This window comes from Natrix helvetica (genome assembly GCF_964273705.1).
Source record: "Natrix helvetica genome assembly, chromosome: 2".
In the NCBI taxonomy this organism is placed as follows: Eukaryota; Metazoa; Chordata; class Lepidosauria; order Squamata; family Natricidae; genus Natrix; species Natrix helvetica.
The window spans coordinates 22,035,445-22,056,442 of NC_138552.1; the positions used below are offsets into that span (position 1 = coordinate 22,035,445).

Here is a 20,998-nt window from a genome sequence, read left to right on the forward strand (position 1 = left end):
CTATAAAGGTCAACAAGCAGAACCAGGACTCAAAGCCAACTTGTTTGAAGTCCTAACTTCACTCTAGAGCAGGGATCCCCAACATCATCTGCAATTGTGTTCAGTCCGTGGAAGAAAATCACCCTCCCCCCGAAACTGATCCCCCAGACCAGAAAGATTAAGGGCCGCTGCTCTAGAGCACTATTCTATGCCGCTTTTAATTGCTTGTTTTATAAAGAGCTATGGTAGCACGAAGTACAGTGCTACAGGCTACTTCTGCTGGCTGCTGGCTGCCTGCAATTTGGCAGTTCATATATCTCACCAGGCTCAAGGTTGACTCCACCTTCCATCCTTCCTTGAGGATCCAAATTGTTGGGGGCAAGATGCTGACCTTGTAAACCGCTTAGATAGGGCTGGAAAGCACTGTGAAGCGGTATATAAGTCTAAGTGCTATTGCTATTAAGACATATTGGAAACTTCCTTATGAAGGATTTATTTCTAAGACATATTGTATAATAACAAGATACATCAAATCATACAATAATTTATTATCTGGACCATTTTTCAGACTGGGTTCAGAGTGTATATAGACAGCATGGGTCATTCTTGTGGATGACCTCTGGTAGGTTTGAGACAGAGGTGCTCAACAGCTTCTGATTCCATTGACCATGCTATCCTTCTGGACTGGTTTCAGCGAGTTGGCTTTTCCCCAAGGTGCTGAGAAAGGGTGAGATTTATTTATTAAATTTATATTAAATTTATATGCTGCCAATCTCACTGCTAAGCAATTCTGGGTGGCATATAAATTTAAGAAATAAATAAACCTCTGCCTTTCTCAACATCATGTGGACCCAAAGGATTCTGTAATCTGATGGATTGGTGATGGTGGAGGTCCAGGCAAAAAAAGAACATCATGGCTTCAAAATCTAAGGGACTGGTTTGGACAAAACTCAACAGCACTTTTTCGTGCAGCTGTTGATGAAAATAGGATCACCAACATCCAATGACGGATATTGCACAAGAAGAAGAAGAAAGAGTATGCATACTTTAGAATGAATTAAAGCACAAATCCCTTTGCTTCAAGAAAAAAAAAAAACTTCTGTTGTGAAACTGAATTCCAAACAGGAAATATTTACAAAACACTTTTCAATATTGTACAACTGGAATCTCGCTTCCTTTTCTTGGAATTTAAAGTGAAATTCCTTATTTGCTTTGTTTACTATAACATCCAACACAGATCAATACAATTTTTCTGATTCTTTCTTGAACGATTACAAGAAAAACCCACTACTATAAATTCCTAAAATGTTAACATATTCAAACTTAAACTGAATTTGTTGACACGGTTTTTGTCAGGTTTTGCTAAACTTCCCAGCTGTTTCTGAGAGAGAGAAAAAATCAAATTATATATTTGTCATGTCACATAAATGTTGATTGTCCCACTATATCTGGAAAACATCTGAAAAAGCTAGTCGATGGCATTCTGATGCATGATTTGAGATCCTTTCCCTTTAGAGCAGTGGTTCTTAACCTGTGGGTCGGGACCCCTTTGGGGGTCGAACGACCCTTTCACAGGGGTCGCCTAAGACCATCGGAAAACACATATTTTCGATGGTCTTAGGAACCGAGACACCAATTTTATGGTTGGGGGTCACCACAACATGAGGAACTGTATTAAAGGGTCGTGGCATTGGGAAGGTTGAGAACCACTGCTTTAGAGATGTTTGCACCAAGCAAGGACCCCGTTATGTCAAATTAATGAGGGAAAGCAGTATAAGGAATATGGATCAAGGCCCTAAGAATAATATGCACTGATGGGTTCTGGGTAGGAAAGTGCATGAAGTTTAATATCAAACAAGGAAGGCATGGCTATGCATTTGTCACAAGGCTGACTGCAATGATGCCAAAAAATTCTTGGTTCCACCCATGAGTCAGTCTAGTGATGCAAGGTTTATCTTGGCCAATACATGAATCCCAGAACTAAGGCAACTTGCTCTGTCAAGTATACAGCAATTGGTGGATTATGTTCTTCACCACTAATTTACAATCCTCTGTTGGTGGTTCCAGCACTCACAGGTGAAAGTTAATTATACATTATGTTGTGTTGAGGTTGATTTTTATCTCGCTGGCTTTGTTTTTATGTTACTGGAACTATGCAAGAGAATATTCGGTCTTCTTGTGAGTTTCTCATGGGTATTCAATTAGCAACCATAAGGCCAGAACATTGGCCAAGACCCCAAATTCAAGTTCATCCTTGGCCATGAATGCTCAGTTGGTGATTCTGGACCAGCTCCCAGCCCAACCTATTGCAGAGTTGTTATGGGGAGGATGAAGTAATAGGTACACTCCCCCAAGCTGCTGGAGGAAAAACAGGATTACACCAGATCGCTGTACAATCCTCTATAAATGCAGAATATCTGAGATACATAAAACTGATATATATTGGAATATCACATCTCCAAAAGATAGGATGATTACTCTTGCTCTAAGACAAGTGGTATATAGGTATTGTAATCTCTACTTTTTTGCTCAATTTCTGCTGGTAGGAATTTCAGAGTGTAAATGAAAATTCAGTGGCAACACAATGTACTTAGATGTTTTACTAAGAACCAAATTTAAAAGTCAAGGCTTTAATATCATCAGTATATGGATGACACCCAACTATAAATCTCAACTCCAAGCTTCATCGATGAAGTCAGTTGTGTAGTCTAACCCAAACAACTGGATAGGGAACTGACTTCAGCTCAAGCCTGACTTAACTGAGTAGCTGTAACTGATTGAACCCCCTGGGTTAGGGACATTTCCATCCTTGGTCTTGGAGAGCTGACACCTGAGGAGTAGGTGACAACTGTGGCCAGGAGGCCCTTTGCATAGGTTTATCTAGTCTGCCAATTTCACTCTTTCCTCAACCAGGAAGTCACTCCTTATGCCATGGTGATCTCAGAACTGGACTACTGTACTGCAATGCATTCAGAGGGCTGCACTTGAAGACCATGCAGAAACTACAGCTGTTCCAAAATACAATGGTGGAAACTGTATTGGGCATATCACATGCCTCATACCACTGTTGCTGTGCAAGTTGCGTTAACTGCTAATTGGCTTCTGAATGCAATGCAAGGTATTGGTCATCACCTCTTTGTGGCACAGGGCCTAGTAATCTGCAGGACTTCCTGTCTCTAATCATTTCTGCCTACCCAGTATCTTCAGGCAGAGGCGCTGTGGTTCCTCTCAATTAAACATTACCATCTTGTAGAACAGAGTAAGTGTGCCTTATGTCGCTGCTGTTCCTGCCTTCTGGTACAGCATTGCCTCAGAGCATAGTAACAGCACTTAAACTTATATACCGCTTCATGTGCTCTTACAGCCCTCTCTAACCAGTTTACAGAGTCAGCCTATTGCCCCCAACAATCTGGGTCCTCATTTTATCCACCTCGGAAGGATGGAAGGCTGAGTCAATCTTGAGCTTGGTGAGATTTGAACTGCCAATTTGCAGTCAGCTGACAGTCAACTGCACTCTAACCACTGCACCATCTTGGCTCTTATACAATCATATAGCTTCCCCTGCCCTGGGGTTCTAGAAGGCCTTAAGACCTGATAGTCTTCTATAAGGCCTGGGGATAGTGTGCTTGATTATAGCTGGGTTTTGTCCAGGTTAATATATTTTGTTTCAATGTTTTAATTTGATATTTTTGTATATTGCTTGCTGCACAATGTCTTTTGGACCGGAAAGCCATAACAAAAGTAATAATAAACTCCTCTGAATTTCAGAGTCTAATAATACTTAGATACAAAGATAAATTAAATTCACATATGCAACCCAATGATGCTAAAATAACGATTTTAAGCCAAAATCTTTTGATGCATACACCTCCGAGCCATAATATGGTTTTCATTTATTTAAGTTATTTAAAGAATTTATACAGCCTCCAGACTCAAAATGCTGTGACTCCTGTTGGTACACAATAAAAAAAAAACCTCAGTTAAAATCCACAGGAAAAAGCCGTATTTTTAAATGTTTTTCTGAAGACCAGTAGGGACAGGGATGAGATCATTCCAGAGGGCAGTCCCATGAGATGGCATTGTTCCAAAAATGGGACCCAAGCATTCCTACCCTTAGCATGTGTAGGATAGAAAGTTACAGAGATCTCATAAATACCCTGGGTTTCTGTGTTATGAAAGGTTTTATAGGTAAATAACCAGATCCTTAAATTGCACCCAAGTTATCATACCATAGGAAGTTGGTGCTGCTTAGAAAATTAGTGATGTTATATGTGTATAGGAGGTGCATCCATAACTATAACCACCGCTGCATTCTGGACTGTTGGAGCCTTAGAGGGCAGTACTATTGCAGTAGTCCATTCAGCAGCCATGGACAGTACCTCCCAATCCAGAAAGGGAAGCAACTGAAGCACAAGACAAAGTTGGACAAAAGTATTTCTGGACACTTCTTTGATCAGGAGGCTGGCCAAATTGCACATTAGTTGTGAGTAGGGGAGTACAACCCTGAGTAGAACCAAGAATGGACAATCTGGTCTCGGTAAGTAGCAATAGCACTTAGACTTATATACTGCTTCATAGTGCTTTACAGCTCTAAGTGGTTTACAGATTTAGCCTATTGCCCCCAACAATCTGGGCCCTCATTTTCCTAACCTTGGAAGGATGGAAGGCTGAGTCAACCTTGAGCTAGTCAGGATTAAACTCCTGGCAATGAGCTGAATTAACCTGCAATTCTAACCATTGTGCCACCAGGGCTCAATGTTTCATCAAAATATTCTTCTTCCTCAACCAAAGTCCTATAGTATCCAAATGTCAGGCCAGAACTTTGACAGCCACACCTGTTCAGCCAAAGACAAAGATCCACAACTGAAATCATCAATACTACTATACATCATGTGGTGGAATGACCTTCTCCTGTAGATATTTAAAATAAGCCCTGATACCCATGCAAAGCAGAATTCTAGGGTGGGACAACTCCCCCAGCATCAAGTGGAATTGGGGGGAAAACATCACAACATGGTGCCTCCCAACTCACTGAGCTGATCCAGAAAGATACCATGTTTAATGGTACAGAGCTGTGGTGGCGCAATGGTTAGATTGCAGTACTGCAGGCTAACTCACTGCTCACTCTAGGAGTCCAATTCTGAGTGGCTCAAAATTGACTCAACCTTCCATCCTTCTGAGGTCAGGAAAATGAGGACCCAGATTATTGGCGGCAATAGGCTGACTCTGTAAACTACTTAGAGAGGACTGTAAAACACTGTGAAGCTGTATATAAGTCTAAGTGCTATTGCTATTGAAAACCAGTGAGGCCCAGGACAGCTGTGTTAAGGTCATTGACTTCATTAGCTATCACAATATATAAGGCAGATGTAGGAATAAGTAATCAGGTACCTGGCAAATGATTTAGACTTCAGTCCCCAAAAATTCTAGGCAGCACAACCAAAACATCAGATTGTAGAAATTGTAGCCAAACACAATTTGACTAGAAGGCAAACTGACTCATCTGCTTTCTTCACTTTCCTTCCTAAACAAATATCCTTTCAGCAAAACCCTCATGTGCCCAGCTTGGCAACATTTGTGAAAAACTACATAAAGGCTGAAAATTAATTCTACGATTTCCAGTGGAAGCAATTCTTCAGGGGAAAAAAAAACATGTTGCAATGTTTACATTTTAGAGATTCCTCAGAATTTATTACAGGACTTTTCAGCCAAAGAAATTCAAGGGGCTGAGGAAGACCCTCTCAGCATGACACATTAGAACAAAAAGGAGACATTCAAGTGCCTGCATGACCAAGATTTGATGCCAACTGCCCTACTCAATAGCCTTCACTAGGAAATTAGTTTCACCCATCAAATCCCTGGTATAACTTGAGGTTGGCACTAGCTACACATCCTATTGCTTTAAGAATCCCACAGATTTACATGTACATTCAATACATCCATCCATGCAGTTCAAGATATCCATAATCTGCCTTCCCCATACCTGGCACCCTCAGGAAGTTGTGGTCTCTTATCTGGAAGGTATCATATTGGGAGACTAGATTATGAAAAAACCTTTCTGAAACCAGCTTTCCGATAAACCCCCCTGCTGGCTGTATCTCAGCTGTACAGAGCAGGCTAAGCTGGTTATCCTCTATATCTCTATTTGCTGTTACAGCCCCTTGCTGGGACTGAAAAGATGACTCAACATTTACATGATAGAAAGAATGCAGTGAGTACTTAACATTTTGCACAATCCCTGTAAAGGGGCTGCCTTACTAATGAGACTAACCCAGTCTAAAAGCTTCCTCATAAGTAGCTAATAAAACTGTTACCATCACATATCACATCTACATTGTACTCCTTGGTCCTATGTTGCTCCCAACTTCAGTAGCCTGCTGAAGGTATCTTTAACCGGAGTTAAACATTACATCTTTCCTCATGCAGTCTTCTGCTTACAAAGCAATTTCCAGGTCTTCCTGGACATGCAGCCCAAGAGAAAAATTCCATCGTTTGTGTCAGAGGACAAAACCATTGCTGAAAATTATTTTCCTTGACCCGTAATTGCCAACTCTACACATCAAGCAAGCATTTCAGCTAATCAAGGTTATACACAGACCACCATGAAACCTACCTACTTCAGATTTTATTTCAACAGCAGAAGCCACAACAGACTATATCCTGCACTCCTTATCACACCTGTGAGGGTAGAGTCAGCTGTCTCTCATTTTGCTTCATACAGCCCAAGAGCACATTGTATATGACATGGTAGCTCCCTTTTCTAGCTTCAACTAACCTTTTGCAGACTCTCTACATACAGCTGGAGGCAATTTTCCTTCCAAGCTATCAGCAGCTTTCCCTGCAGCCAGTATCAATACACATTAGGGTGTGTGCTAGAAGCTTGCTAACTCCAAAGCCAGTGAGCAGAGCAATTCTTTTTCCCCCTAATAATGAAGCTAACTTGGTATGAACCCAGCACTTTTTTTATTTTATTTTATTTTTATTTACTGAGCGCTTGTAGACCGCCCCCTCTCCCGAAAGGGACTCGGGGCGGTGTACAGTCCATACAAGAAATACATCATAGTTAAAAATTGTTAAATAAAAGGATAGATATGGAGGAGGTTAAAAAGAGGTTAAAAAGAACTGTACTAGAAGGCAGGCACTCAGCCCACGTTCAGACAACATGCTGGATGATAAATAAAGAATTAGCAGATAACTTGGCAAACCCATTTTCTTCCTAAGCAAGACTATGTCTGCTGTCCACAATGAATCCTGCAATCCCCAGATAATCTTTGCTTCCATCTTCACTGGGGAACAAGACGTGTTACTGAAACCATAGACTATGTATTATTTCACACAACATGGTCAATGTTGGTTTTTTTAGACAAATGCTTCCAGATGCCAAGACTTAAAATACACATTTTATCCCATAAGAAAGGTTTAGCCTTCCCCATGTAACAAACAGGGACTGGGGATGGGCAGGTTGAAGGGAACAAGAATCCTACAAGCCCTTCAGAGGCTTCTAAAAGTAACAATACTTTTATCTTCGAAAGATGGGCCAGGCACGCCTAAGTTAATTTCAACATAACTGGTTCACGCACAGACTAAAGCACCATTCATCCATTGCTGTTGGAGAAACCGTACCATTCCATCTTCGGGCTGCTTGGGGAAGTTACTATTTGTTTTCACTTGGGCAAGGAAGGAGCTGCAGGAATAATGTTACACCTGGGAGGAAATTCTGCTCCAGGCAAAGCTATTATGTTTAGAACATTGTCCAGGGACTCCAAGTACCAAGGCTCAATTTAACTTTTTTTTAAGCCTAGGAACAAGTGAGTTTACATTAAGAGGAAAGGCCTACAACTCCTCACCATCTATTTTTTTTCCTCCCCCACCCTCCACTTCTGAGGAATTTGCAATTTCGCCTTCTGAAATTTCATTGTAATCTTTATCCCACAACTCTTCCAAGTTTTCTTTTTTCAGCAGCTGCAAGCATCTGCCTGGTTTGATGTTTTTTTTTTTAAAAGGCTGTGCCAATACTTATTTCCTAAAGTCAATGCCCTCCACCACCCCTTTTGGAATCCTGGACTCTTAGGGTGGTATTTTCCACGCTTAAAAGGTAATCTTTTCTAAGCCTTCCTATACTAAACACCATATTTACAGCTCGCTCGGTCTCGTATGTGCTTTCCATTCATTCGGTTGCCTCCCTTTTTCCTACGGTCACCCTCCAAGATTGGCAAGGATTTCTGGATTCCTCGAACAAGCCTTACAGCACTCTTCCTTCCTCCTCTCCCCTTCCCCCAATTCTTTTGGCAACAATTTTTTTTAATAAAAAAAAAAGCTTTTAGAAAACGTAAGCGGGAGAGAGAGAAATCTGTCTCCATAGAGGTTTTATAGCCCGCATAATCCATGCGCGTCTGCTGGGCGGCTCAACAAGCCAGCTCGGATGGAGAGCAGAAAAAAGCTTCTCTTATTTCGCAAGCAGCTCGAGCAAACCCAGCCGCTTTCGGCCAGGCGGCCGGCCCGGAGGAAAAGATCCACAAGGAGATTCGTTTTTGGGGGGCCGAGGGAGGGAAGGAGGAAAAAAAAAGAGCCGCGGAAGACGCTTCCCTCCCAAGCCAGGACCGCCTCGGCTTCGTCCCTTTAGTTGGCCACCGTCTCCTCTTTCCTTCCTTCCTTCTTAACCCAACTTGGCGTTTCCAAACGCGCAGCCCACCGCGACCCCCGTTGCAGCTTCGCCCTTTCGAGCCTCCCCAAGTCCCCCCTTGACAACTTACCCGGTTTACTCCCGACCCGCTTGGCGCATGAGATTTTCCCTGGAGCCGGCGAAGGCGCAGCTCCGGCAACTCGGCTTAAATAGACGCAGCCGTACTCCAGCCTTCTGTTTAGTTAGCCACTCACAGCGAGAGAGATGGTTTTAATCAGATGCTGGCAGCTGAGGGCTACCCAGGAATGCGCCGCGATGTTTGCGCTGCCTGCCTCGGCTTCGGGCGACTCCCCCTTAGCCGCGTCTTGCGCCTGCCAAATCTTAACTCCTTCCGCGCCGAGGAGGAGGGAAAGAAGAGCCGAAACGGCGGCGGCGGCGGCAGGAGGAGGAGAAGCTGCGTTCTCACGACGCGCGAGGCCCCCGCTGTGTGAACGACGCCAGTGTTGCGAGTTCACGGTCCCTTTCACTATCCACGCTGGCAGGGTTTGCCTGGAACCCCAGCCTGCGTTCAGACAACATGATGGATTCTAACTAACTAACCAACCAACCAACCAACCAACCAACCAACCAACCAACAAAATAACAAAATAACTAACTGAATAACTAACTGAATAACTAACTGAATAACTAAAATGATCCCATGGTTGATTTCTTCTGCTTACTAGATCTGTAGAATACCTTAACCCAGGAGCCAACAAACTGCGGCTCCAGAGCCGCATGTGTCTCTTTCATCTCTCTGCTGGGGCTTCCTGTCCCCGGGCTCCACAGTTGATAGGGCTTTCGGTTAGGACAAGTAGAGGAAAAACGACGCCATGCTAGGAGGAGACTCTATGGTGGGGGAACCGGACTTCTGGTCGGCTTCAGAACTGAAGGGGGGGGGGCTTCCGGTTAGGACCTCTGTGGCTCTTTGAGTGTAAGGTTGCCGACCCTTGCCTTAATCCACTGAAGGCTAACCTTTTTGTCATCATGTGTCGAAAGCGACCACCACCACCCCGCGCTCGCCCATGCATGCGCCCCGTCCCCCTATCGCCCATGCAGGAGGCTTTTCAGGCCCAAAACAGGGAATGGGTGTGTGTGTTGTGCGGCATCCCCGCACCACGTATTGGTGCCTGCACCAACCTGGAAGCCAAAACAGGGCGTTACACGAGGCCCCCAAATGCAATGCAAACACCCCACTGTGTGTCCTTCACATGCGCCCGGCTCCTTGCCCATGTGCGGTAGAAACCCAAAGACTGGTGGAGGGCACCATAGGTTTGCCATTAGAGCCTTAACCTGTCAAACAGCCATAAACCTCTCCCTCTCCCAAGCTCGGTTTGGCACAGTTGGCTAAATGGCCCTCCTGGCATTCAAAAGAAGTGTAAAGTTAACACAAGGTTAATTTTTTTTAATTTTATTTATTTTGTCGAGCATGTATAAGATAACAGATATAAGTATAAACATGATTATGAATACAGGAAATGGATACGAATAAGTTGGGACAGTAGGACAGGGACGGTAGAACATTGGTGCGCTTATGCACACCCCTTACACACCTCTTAGGAATGGGGTGAGGTCAACATTAGGCAGTCTAAGGTTAAAGTTTTGGGGGTTTGGGAAAGAAACCACAGAGTCAGGTAGTGCGTTCCAGGCATTGACCACTCTGTTGCTGAAGTTGTACTTTCTGCAATCGAGTTTGGAGCAGTTTACCTTAAGTTTGTATCTATTGTGTGCTCCTGTATTGTTGTGGTTGAAGCTGAAGTAGTCATTGACAGGTAGGACATTGTAGCAGATAATTTTGTGTATTATGTTCAGGTCAGACCGAAGGAGGAATAGTTCTAAGTTGTCTAAGCCCCAAATTTCAAGCCTGGTGGTGTAAGATATTATGTTGTGAGCAGAGGAGTGGAGGACTCTTGTGAAATATCTCTGGACTCGCTCAATTGCACTGATGTCCAATATGCAGTGCGGGTTCCAGACAGATGAGCTGTATCCAAGAATAGGTCTAGCAAAGGTTTTATATGCCCTAGTTTGCAATACAATATTAGCAGAGAAGAAGCTTCCCCAGATTAGGTTGACAATTCTTGATGCCTTTTTAGCAATGCTATTACAGTGGCACTTAGATCATTAGAAATGAGTACTCCCACCTCCTCGACAGAGTGAGGGTCATCCAATGCTAACCACATTTACCATATTGTGTGAATGCAGCTCCTTGCTCCTTTAACTGAATGAAACCACCATATTCCATATTCCAGTCAATATACCCTGAGTTCATTGCTCAGTTTATTTGGGAACTAAGCAACTCATTTGAGTTGACAATGGTCAACTCAAGATTAGGTTGACAACTCTTAATGCCTTTTTAGCAATGCTATTACAGTGAGCTCTGGCACTTAAATCATTAGAAATGAGTACACCCACCTCCTTGACAGAGTGAGGGTCATCCAATGCTAAACCACCATATTCCATATTCCAGTCAATATACCCTGAGTTCATTGCTCAGTTTATTTGGGAACTAAGCAACTCATTTGAGTTGACAATGGTCAACTCAAGATTAGGTTGACAACTCTTAATGCCTTTTTAGCAATGCTATTACAGTGAGCTCTGGCACTTAAATCATTAGAAATGAGTACACCCACCTCCTCGACAGAGTGAGGGTCATCCAATGCTAACCACGTTTACCATATTGTGTGAATGCAGCTCCTTGCTCCTTTAACTGAATGAAACCACCATATTCCAGTTAATATACCCTAAGTTCATTGCTCAGTTTATTTGGGAACTAAGCAACTCATTTGAGTTGACAATGGTCCAATGGCTGAAGTTAGCAATATATCAGCCAACCCTATCTTTTACACTAAATCCAGCTGATTGAGTAAATCCTGATTAAGTAAATTATGGGTTAGATGCTCTGGAAGCTAGAAGAATGTTTTATTTTTATATTTGAAAGGAACAAATGAAACAGATTTGGCCTTCTCATTTCCTAAATTGTATAGAACAGTGTTTCTCTATCTTGGCAAGTTTAAGATGGGTGAACTTCAACTCCCAGAATTTCCTAGCCACCACAGGAATTCTGGCAGTTGAAGTCTACTTATCATAAAGTTGTTAAGGTAGGTAACACTTTATTGATTTATACAATTCTTCAAAATGATTGAATGAAACAACTCATTGTTATATACTCAAGCATGTAAAGGCAGAATATATTTATTTTTTTAACTAGGTGATCAGTTTCCATATGAATCAAAGGAAATTGGAAAATTTTGATCAATAACTGGTATAGATAGATATCAGAGTATTTGTTGAAAAAAAAATCTGAAAAACCTAACTTTTCATTATTATTTCTGCCTATTTGTCTTTTAATTATATTTCCTTTGTGAACAGTTTATTAACTTTGAAGTAGAGTTAAAATTGATATTTAATAGTAGCTTCCATTCAGTTTTTTGCACCCAAACAATAATAAATGCTTATTTAATAAATGCTTATTTATTATTATGAGTGGAAATCTTAAAAAAAAAAACAGTTCCATGAGATGCCATCCATTTAAATTGTTTTTATTTTTTTGCAATTTCAATTGCAAGTCTTAAACTGGTCTAAAACTTCTGGAGATTCCAAGTTGGAAAAATCTGACTTATATAGTTATTTCAATGATTATAGTAAGGAAACACACATGAAACAAGATTACTGCATAACTATTATTACAATTAAGAATGTAATTGTAATCCTCACATTCCTGAGCAGTGAGTAGTTTCAAGGGCAGGATGATTTTCTTGGGATGAGCAAAATGTGTTATGAACAAGCATATAGACCAGTGGTTCTCAAACTGTGGGTCGGGACCCTTTTGGGGGTCGAACGACCCTTTCACAGAGGTCGCCTAAGACCATTGGAAAATACATATTTTTGAAAAAATATGGAAAACATAAAATATTTTTATGGTTGGGGATCACCACAACATGAGGAACTGTATTAAAAGGTCACGGCATTAGGAAGGTTGAGACCCAGTGATATAGACAGTGAAGAAACAATGGTACTCTTTCAGGACAAAGATCCCAGAAGAACAATTCCGGCATTTTTCCAAGATTGCATCCTGAATTCTGGCTAATGCAATCAAGAACTCCTTCCCTTTTCTCTTCCTTTGAAATGGAAAATCCCTTATCCACTGACTCCACCCAGGCATCAACTGGAGAACCAATCATCTTCTTTAGATAAGGGTATGTGAGCCATTTCAAAAATAGTTCCAACTCTCCTGAATGCTTCCTTTAATGATTAGCTTCTGCTAATGGAATATCAACCAACTTTTCCTGGCTGTGTTGAACAAAATAGGCCCTGAATAAAATCATCAACCTGAGCTCACCTGTTTTAGCAGTAGCACTTTGAATTTATATGCTGCTTCACAGTTCTTTACAGCCCTCTCTAAGTGGTTTACAGAGTCAGCATATTGTCCTCAACAAACTGGGTCCTCATTTTACCAGCCTTGGAAGGCTGAGTCAACCTTGAACCTGGTGGGATTTGAACTGCCAAATTGCAGGCAGCTGGCAGTCAGCATATGTAGCCTGTAGTACTGCACTCTAACTACTGTGCCACCGTGGTTTCACATTATTTGTCTTCATAATACTGACATCTCAGGGTGGGAATATCAATGGCTACAATTTCAAACATTTTACAATAGCTTTTATTTAAAGAAAAAGGCTACATTATTAAATGATCTCTGATATGTAAATTTTCACAATGGTAATCATCAGCTGTCAATTCATTACAGAAAAGCTCACTTCAGTGATTCTTGGGTTCTATTACAAGCAGTGGTGGGTATTCAATTTTTTTTACTATCAGTTCTGTAGGCGTGGCTTGGTGGGCGTGGCAGGGGAAGGATACTGTAAAATCTCCATTCTTTCCCCACTCCAAGGGAAGGTTACTGCAAAATCCCCATTCCCTCCCGATGAGCTGGGACTTGGGAGGCAGAGAATAGTTGGGGTGGGGCCAGTCAGAGGTGGTATTTACCGGTTCTCCAAACTACTCAAAATTTCTGCTACTGGTTATTCAGAACCCTCTGAATACCACCTCTGATTACAAGTCAGTGTTATTAAATGAAATGGATTGTCAGGATTGATTGAAGCAGCACCTCCTACCTTCCTTTCACAAAATATGATTTAGGATTCCCAAGATCGGTTATGATCATGTCCATGAGTTGAGGATATTTCCAGACTGACTGCATAATCAGAAGAAACTGTACATTAATTTGGGAATGGCACACGAGACAATTGTAAGTGGAAAACCTTATCTAAATCCGTTCAATTTCTTTAGAAGTGGGATTTATGGAGGAGGTGGCTATTATACTCAATGACTATATGTTACTCTCATATTGATACTGATTATGCTATGCTCGATATACATAATTGCTGAAATGCAAGCACAAATTCTGGTGGAATTCTGAAATTTTGGTTCGCCATTGAGGGGAGCAAAATGTTTGATTAAATGGGAAACTCCCCAATTTTTTCTCATGTTAATAAAAAATGAGCTGAATCATATATTTGATTCATAATGAAGTTGTCTTTATTACATTATATGGCAATTAAAATATTAGCATGCATGCAAATCCTCCCACCCAGATTGCATAAATCATTAGAGATTCCAGTACGTCCTTTCTAGAGTTTCCTTAAAGCTTGCTTCCACTGTTCCTCTAGGACAGGGGTGTCAAACTGGCGGCCTGTAGGCCAGATCTGTCATGCACAGGCCATGCCCACTCCAGCTCCATGAAGGGGGAGAAACGTCGTGAAATGTTGGCAATGTGACACTGCGAGTTTGACACCCCTGCTCTAGAATTTACAGCTAATTACCTCAATCAATAAGATCACTCCTTTGCAAATTAGGAGATGGAGGCCTGAAACATTTATAGATTTCACTTTATAAAAGATTATACGGTGCACATACCATGCAAAATCAGGCATGATCAGTGCCGGTGACATGATCGAGTTTGACATTCGTGCCTTAGCCCATCAAATTTCACTAAGTACAATCCTTTTCATCCACTGGTTTTAGGTTTTCCAATTTAGAATTTCCCATTTTGTGCACTGGATAATCCACTCCATCCTCTATTACCGTGATGGCGAACCTATGGCACGGCTGCCAGAGGTGGCACGCAGCACCCTCTCTGATGGCACGTGAGCCGTCACCCCAATTCAGCTCTGCCGTGCATGTGCACACGCATCCCGCCAGCCAGCTAATCTCCAGGCCTCTGCTGCACATGCGTGGGGAGGGGGGCATGTGTGGGGGAGTCGCATGCAAGTGCAGGGGGCAGGGGGCATGTGGGGGTGTCAGGCGTGCATGCGCAGGGGCGGAATTTATGGGGCGGTCATATGTACATGTTTGGGGCTACACATGCATTGCATTTTGGGAGTTCGGGCGTGTATGCGCGCATGCTTTGGGCCCTTGGTCCAGAAAAGATTAGCCATCAATGCTCTATTAGCTGGAGATTCTGATATTTCTTTGGCTTTACATATGTTCAGGCACTACTAATAGGTTTCTAAAGATAACCTCTGTTTCAAACAATTAAAAGCATTTAAAATATATGGCAAGGTGATTAAAGACAATTAGTGTGTAGGTTTTTCTTTTTTAAGAAGGAGGAATCCTTCACAAATAAAAACAAGATCCAATTGAGATGCTGTTCATTAGAGGAGCAAGGAGAGGAGGATGAGAAGGAGAATTCCCTGCAGCCCTGTGTTCTGAGCCACATAATTGCTCTACTTTCTCTTGTCCTTGATGAATCATCTGTTTCTACCAGGACTATCCTTGAAGCATGAAAGTGTTGGCAAGGTATTATTATATCAGTAAGAGCTAAAAGGGATATGGTTACCTTGAGGATTACACCAAAGATGCTCAGCAGCATAACCTCCCCACCTCAAAAACTTCAAGCCAACTGCCTTAGACATAACTATCCCATTGCTATCTTAGAAGTAGCAAAGATCTCACGTTTGCAGCCCATGATCTACAGAGCAGGTGTCAGAAAGTTCACATGATCTGCTTTTCTGGTTATCTGCAATTCGGAGATGCATAACCTCCCTTCCTCTTTTCTATCTTTAGCCCCGAAGTTTGTTTTCATTTGCCCAGCCTGGTTCACAAAATATTTCATACCAAAACTGTGATATATAAAGTTCAGCAAATTCAATGAAAACCTCTCGGTAATTCTGATTTTAAAATAAGGCCTGAATAATCAAACACACCAAGATAGATGGGGAAGTGACTGTTAGTCACTGGTGAGAGAAAAACACTCTGCACGTACTCACTGGCCATCGCAGTAGATTTGTATTGCAGGAAGTTAGCACCCACCCCTCTCCTAGAAAAATGAAATATTTTAGGAAATATGAAAAGGACAGAATATTTCCCCTAAAAGGGAGGCAGAAACTCAACCCCCCCCCTTCATCAATGGGCCATTAAGGCCTGAGCCAGTCTATTCTACATAACAAGATCTACCTCTTTCAGGCAGAGCCATAATAGGAATCCCAAAGCCCTTTTGTTACATCATCACCCAGCAAAGGCTCAACCAAGGCTGGGACTCAGGACAGCCTACAGCAGGGGTGTCCAAACTTGGGAACTTTAAGACTTGTGGACTTCAACTCCCAGAATTCCCCAGACAGCCATGGCTGGCTGGGGAATTCTGGGAGTTGAAGTCCACAAGTCTTAAAGTTCCCAAGTTTGGACACCCCTGGCCTACAGAGTTGCCCCTGCATGGCCTCATGGGAGTCTGACAACCAATCAGAACCCAAGCTCAAATTAAAAAGCCCAGAGAGAGCATAAAACCAGGGCACTCTCAGCATCTCTTCTCCCCCCCCCCCCGACCTCAAACCATGTGGTCCTGTCCATCATCAATAAACCTTCTTTCCAAGCAACTTCCATGAATCCAGTGTCTTTCCCCCCACTTGGAACTGAACCCAGATGGACATTTCTTTCAACAGTATATTCATTATGACAGGGATAGCTCCCCTCCAAACTATGCTAGTTCATTGTAATGGGAGATACTACTTTACTGGCCTTATGCTTTTAGAACGACAACTTCCAGAAGGCTCTTAGAAGGACCAAGTTATAATGGATTTTGGAGGCCACCAGGTTGTCCTCGGATTGCAGGAATCAGCATCTGAGATTTTACATTTTCCCTTCTACATTCCCCTTTCCACAACAGTGGAAAAAGTAGCATCTGCAGGATTGTCTGGGACCCTACACATCCTCTTCATGATTTGTTTTCCTTGTTACCTTCTGGGAGGAGGCTTCGTGGTATCCAGAGCAGAACATCTAGATTCAATTTTGTTCCATGCGGCATCAACCTCGTGAACTCTCAAGTTACCCCTTTCCACTACATATTCAAAATAAACAGTGATTAATATGTGTGTGTGTGAGTGAGTGTGTGTGAGTGTGTGTGTGTGGTGCAGGTATATATTTATCAGTGGTGAAATTCAATTTTTTTTACTACCGGTTCTGTGGGCGTGGCTTGGGGCAGGGGAAGGCTAGTGCAAAATCTCCATTCCCACCCCACTCGGGGGACAGCCAGAGGTGGTATTTGCCTGTTCTCCAAACTACTCAACATTTTTGTCACCAGTTCTCCAAATCTTGTCAGAACCTGCTGAATTTCATACCTGATATTTATGCATGTAGATAGCATTTATGTGTATTTCTGTGTTATGTATGTGTTTGGGTAGATATACAGTTTCTCTTGAGAGCAGTGAACAGAAATTCATTTTTTAATGTGCTCACAGCAAAAAAGAAACAACAATAAAAGTTATCTGATTTAGGAGGAATGCTACTTACTGCCCTGTCCATGTTGCTTTGCTTTAAAGCAACCGATTGTGTGAGCTCACTCTGACAATTTCAGAGGTGGCACAGCCAATTCACAGGTGGCTCTTGCAGTGATGCTAAAGGAATTGTCAATTGCTGCAAAGAGCCTGACATAATCAGTGCAGTGAAGCGATCATTCTGGGCAGGAGACTGAGTGGACTCTTCTATGAGTTTTTTCCAATTTGCCATCCAATGTGTTCCTTTGTGTGTGTGTGTGTGTGTGTGTGTAATATTGGGATTGGTCCTATTAAAAACCTACAGGGAGCGAGTCCCTTGGTGGAGAGGGTGCGGCCTATAAATTGAATTAATAATAATTCAGCCGGTTTGGACTGGTTCAGGCAAACTGGTAGCTCCGACGATCAGCTGGGAGCAAACCAGGTCATTCCAACAATCAGGTGGGCCTGCCTACCTTATATCCTCTCAGCTGATTTGCGCAGCAGAGCAGATTGCCGCGTCTCAGCTGGGTTACTTCACAGAAGCAACATGGGGCACACAATCACCGAACTGGTTGTTAAATCGGCAAGATCCCACCACTGCAGGGGAGGGGGTGTTTGCTCCTGGCCTTACTGTCGGTTTGGTGCATGCAAACATTTTGCGCATGTGCTACGCATTCATGCATATTTGCACAAAAATAGGTCTGTGCATGTGCAAAACGTTAAAAAAAATTAAAAAAAAATAAAAAAATGTGCGATTACAATTGTTCTGTGCATGCGCAAAACCAAAAATCAAGATGGCGGCCATGTAGGAGAACAGGTTCGGGAACTACTTGTTCGGCCTAACCGGTCTAAACTGGTAGAAACCCACCACTATCCCACTGCCTATACATGGTTGGTTCTGTAGCTGAGGAATAATGAGCCTATGGGATTGCCAAATGAGAGTTCACAGCAGCCCCATGATCATAGAGAAGGATAAAGGGATTTATAATTCATTACGTTCCGCAGGATCAAATATTCTCCCCATTGATTGTAGGCCATGCTTAAATCTGTTATGATTCTATGGCGTTCGGCAACTCACCACCTGTAGCAGATGTTTTATTATTGTGCTAAAATGTAAACATCGCAAGAATAACCAGCCACCCACGGGCCTGAGGAGCTGAGCTTACCATGGCCTCCCACATGCTTCAGTTTGGAGCAGCTGCAAAGGGAAGGTTTGGCTGCCTCTCAGTAAGAACTGGGGTACACCCTTTAAGAAGAGTTTCCCTATCTCAAAAAGAACTCTACTGAAGAAAGAGAAGAAATATAGACTTATAAAACTCAAGCAAAAAAAAAAGGGGGGGGAGGGGGAAGTGATGCAAGTCAATCCTAAGAATAGGCAGATGCTGTAATCCAGGATGTGAAAGTCCGCTAGACATCAATTTGGAAATTACTCACAGCAGCAGTATGATTATCCTTGCAATGGATCCTGAAGAATTACTGCAAGTTCTAACAGATCCTACAAAAGTACCAACCGCGTGGTTATAAATGCACATTGTCAAGATGATCTCAAAAGACCGTAGACTGTAACTCCTGGTTGGAAAAGGGACACACGCACACACACACACCTCAACAATTTTACCGGGATGAGGGTTTTTTTTTTTTTTGCTTCAAATGTTTTTTGCAAGCATCTCTGCTACAGTTCCAACATGGGCATGTGTTAAAGCTAGAAATAATGCTACACAAAGGACTCTTGTTGCCAGCAAATGCTTAAATGTAATCCTTTCCTGCCCTGCCCACCCATGTTTATTTAATCTTCATTAAAAACAAAATGAGTAGAATAATCACTGACTTTAAAGTTCTTAAGCATTCATTCAGGAGTCAGGCTTGGAATTTACCAGTGGTGTCACTTCTCAGCTGGAACACCAAAGTGCGGAAAAATAACTGGGTCTTGCAATGTCTGCATTCAAAGGTCATTATCCCCGTTCCTTTCTTTTCTTAATTGGTTTAAGAGCCAATGCTCTTAATACATCATCATTTTAGCCATTGTCTACTGCAGGATGAAGGCCTCTTCAGCATGTTTCCAACCAATACGATCATTAGCTTCCTTTTGCAATTTGGCCCGCGATACTTGCTGATGTGGTCGATCCATCTTGTTTTAGATCTCTTTCGTGGATGTTTTTTTATCAAGTGGGATCCATTCTATGACTACTTTGGTCTACCTGCCATCAGTTCTTCTTGCTATGTGACCAGCCCATTTCCATTTCAATTGTTTTAGTCTCTTGATGATATCGTATACTTTCGTTTGTTCTCTAACCCATGTGCAGATCTTTCTATCTTGTCTTGTGCTGCCGAGCATTTAGCTTTCCATGGCTCGTAGCTTTTGTATCGATTGTGAGTCCCACCGATGCTTTTTCAAGAGGCAACTGGGCTTTCTGGTTTTTCTTTGAAGACATTTTGCTTCTCATCCAAGAAGCTTCTTCAGCTCTGACTGGATGGTGGGGAATGGAAGAATCATCTGAAGAAACTTCTTGGATGAGAAGCGAAACATCTTCAAAATAAAACAAGTTGCCTCTTGAAAAAGCATCGTCCCATTCATCCATCACATGGATGAATGGGAAAATCCATAGACATTTATCAATTGTGAGGTTAGTGTCCATGTTTCACCAGCATTTGTTAGAACAGGTAGCATGATTGAAAACTTTTCTCTTCAGGCATAGGGGGAGGTTGTTCTTGAAATGTATGCTTAGTTTGCTGAGTGCCTGAAAGCCACATTTGACATGCCATACAATTTCCTTTATTGTATCACCTTCCATTGAGATCTATTGTCCAAGGTCTATATGTTTAGTTCATACATGCACATGTGTGCCATATTTCTTTTTGTGTTACTATCTGGGTAGAAGATCATTAGGAAATGCCAGGGAGAAAGTTCAAAATATATCCCAGAAGATGGCAGTGGCCAAATACTTCTATATTACTGTCAGAAAAGCTCTATGCTCAGTAGTGCAATTCAGCCGGTTCTATCCGATTCGGGCCAACCATTGGTAGCGGGAGGCTCCACCTACCCACCTGGATATCATCACGTCCTGTTTTTGATGCTCGGCACATGCGTGGAAGGTCCTGCGCATGCGTGGAGGTAGTGCATGTGCTCACATTTGTGAACTGGTAGAGAAGGTAAGTTGATTTCACCCCTGTCTATGCCTATGAAATTATCAGGATTGGAACTTGACCCTTTACCTTACTTTCCCCCTAAAATACAGAACTTCTGCATGCATCTAATGTACACAGTTTTAAGCAGAAATAGGCATTTAATGTACATGTCTAAGAGTATTCTCAATCATCCAGGTCATGGTTGTCCCAAAGGCGCTTTTTCTAAAACAACTGGACATTTCTGGCTTGCTTTTTTTAAAAAAATGTTTCACTTCTCTTCCAAGAACCAAACTGAACTTCAGAACTGAAGAAGCTTCTTGGATGAGAAGCAAAGCATTTCAAAGGGGCGGGGGGGGGGGGGGGTCAAGAAAGCCCTGTTGCCTTTTGGAAAAAGTACCTTTGGGACATTTAATATGTATGTTTTATAAACATAGAACTCATTGTATATTATTTTCCACATACTGCACATTTCTTCCAATTTATTTCC

At 42.3% G+C, this 20,998-nt stretch overlaps 1 protein-coding gene across 3 annotated transcripts in view; it reads right to left on the bottom strand.

The window, feature by feature from the left end:
• The window catches only part of DAB2 (DAB adaptor protein 2), a 52,048-nt gene extending 43,081 nt beyond the window's left edge, over positions 1–8,967 (bottom strand). For all 3 annotated transcript variants that reach the window (XM_081940083.1, XM_081940082.1, XM_081940081.1), the window contains exon 1: positions 8,733–8,967. The gene's annotated coding sequence lies outside the window, so the exon portion shown is untranslated. The remainder of the gene's footprint in view (positions 1–8,732) is intronic.
• Positions 8,968–20,998: the final 12,031 nt, after the last annotated feature.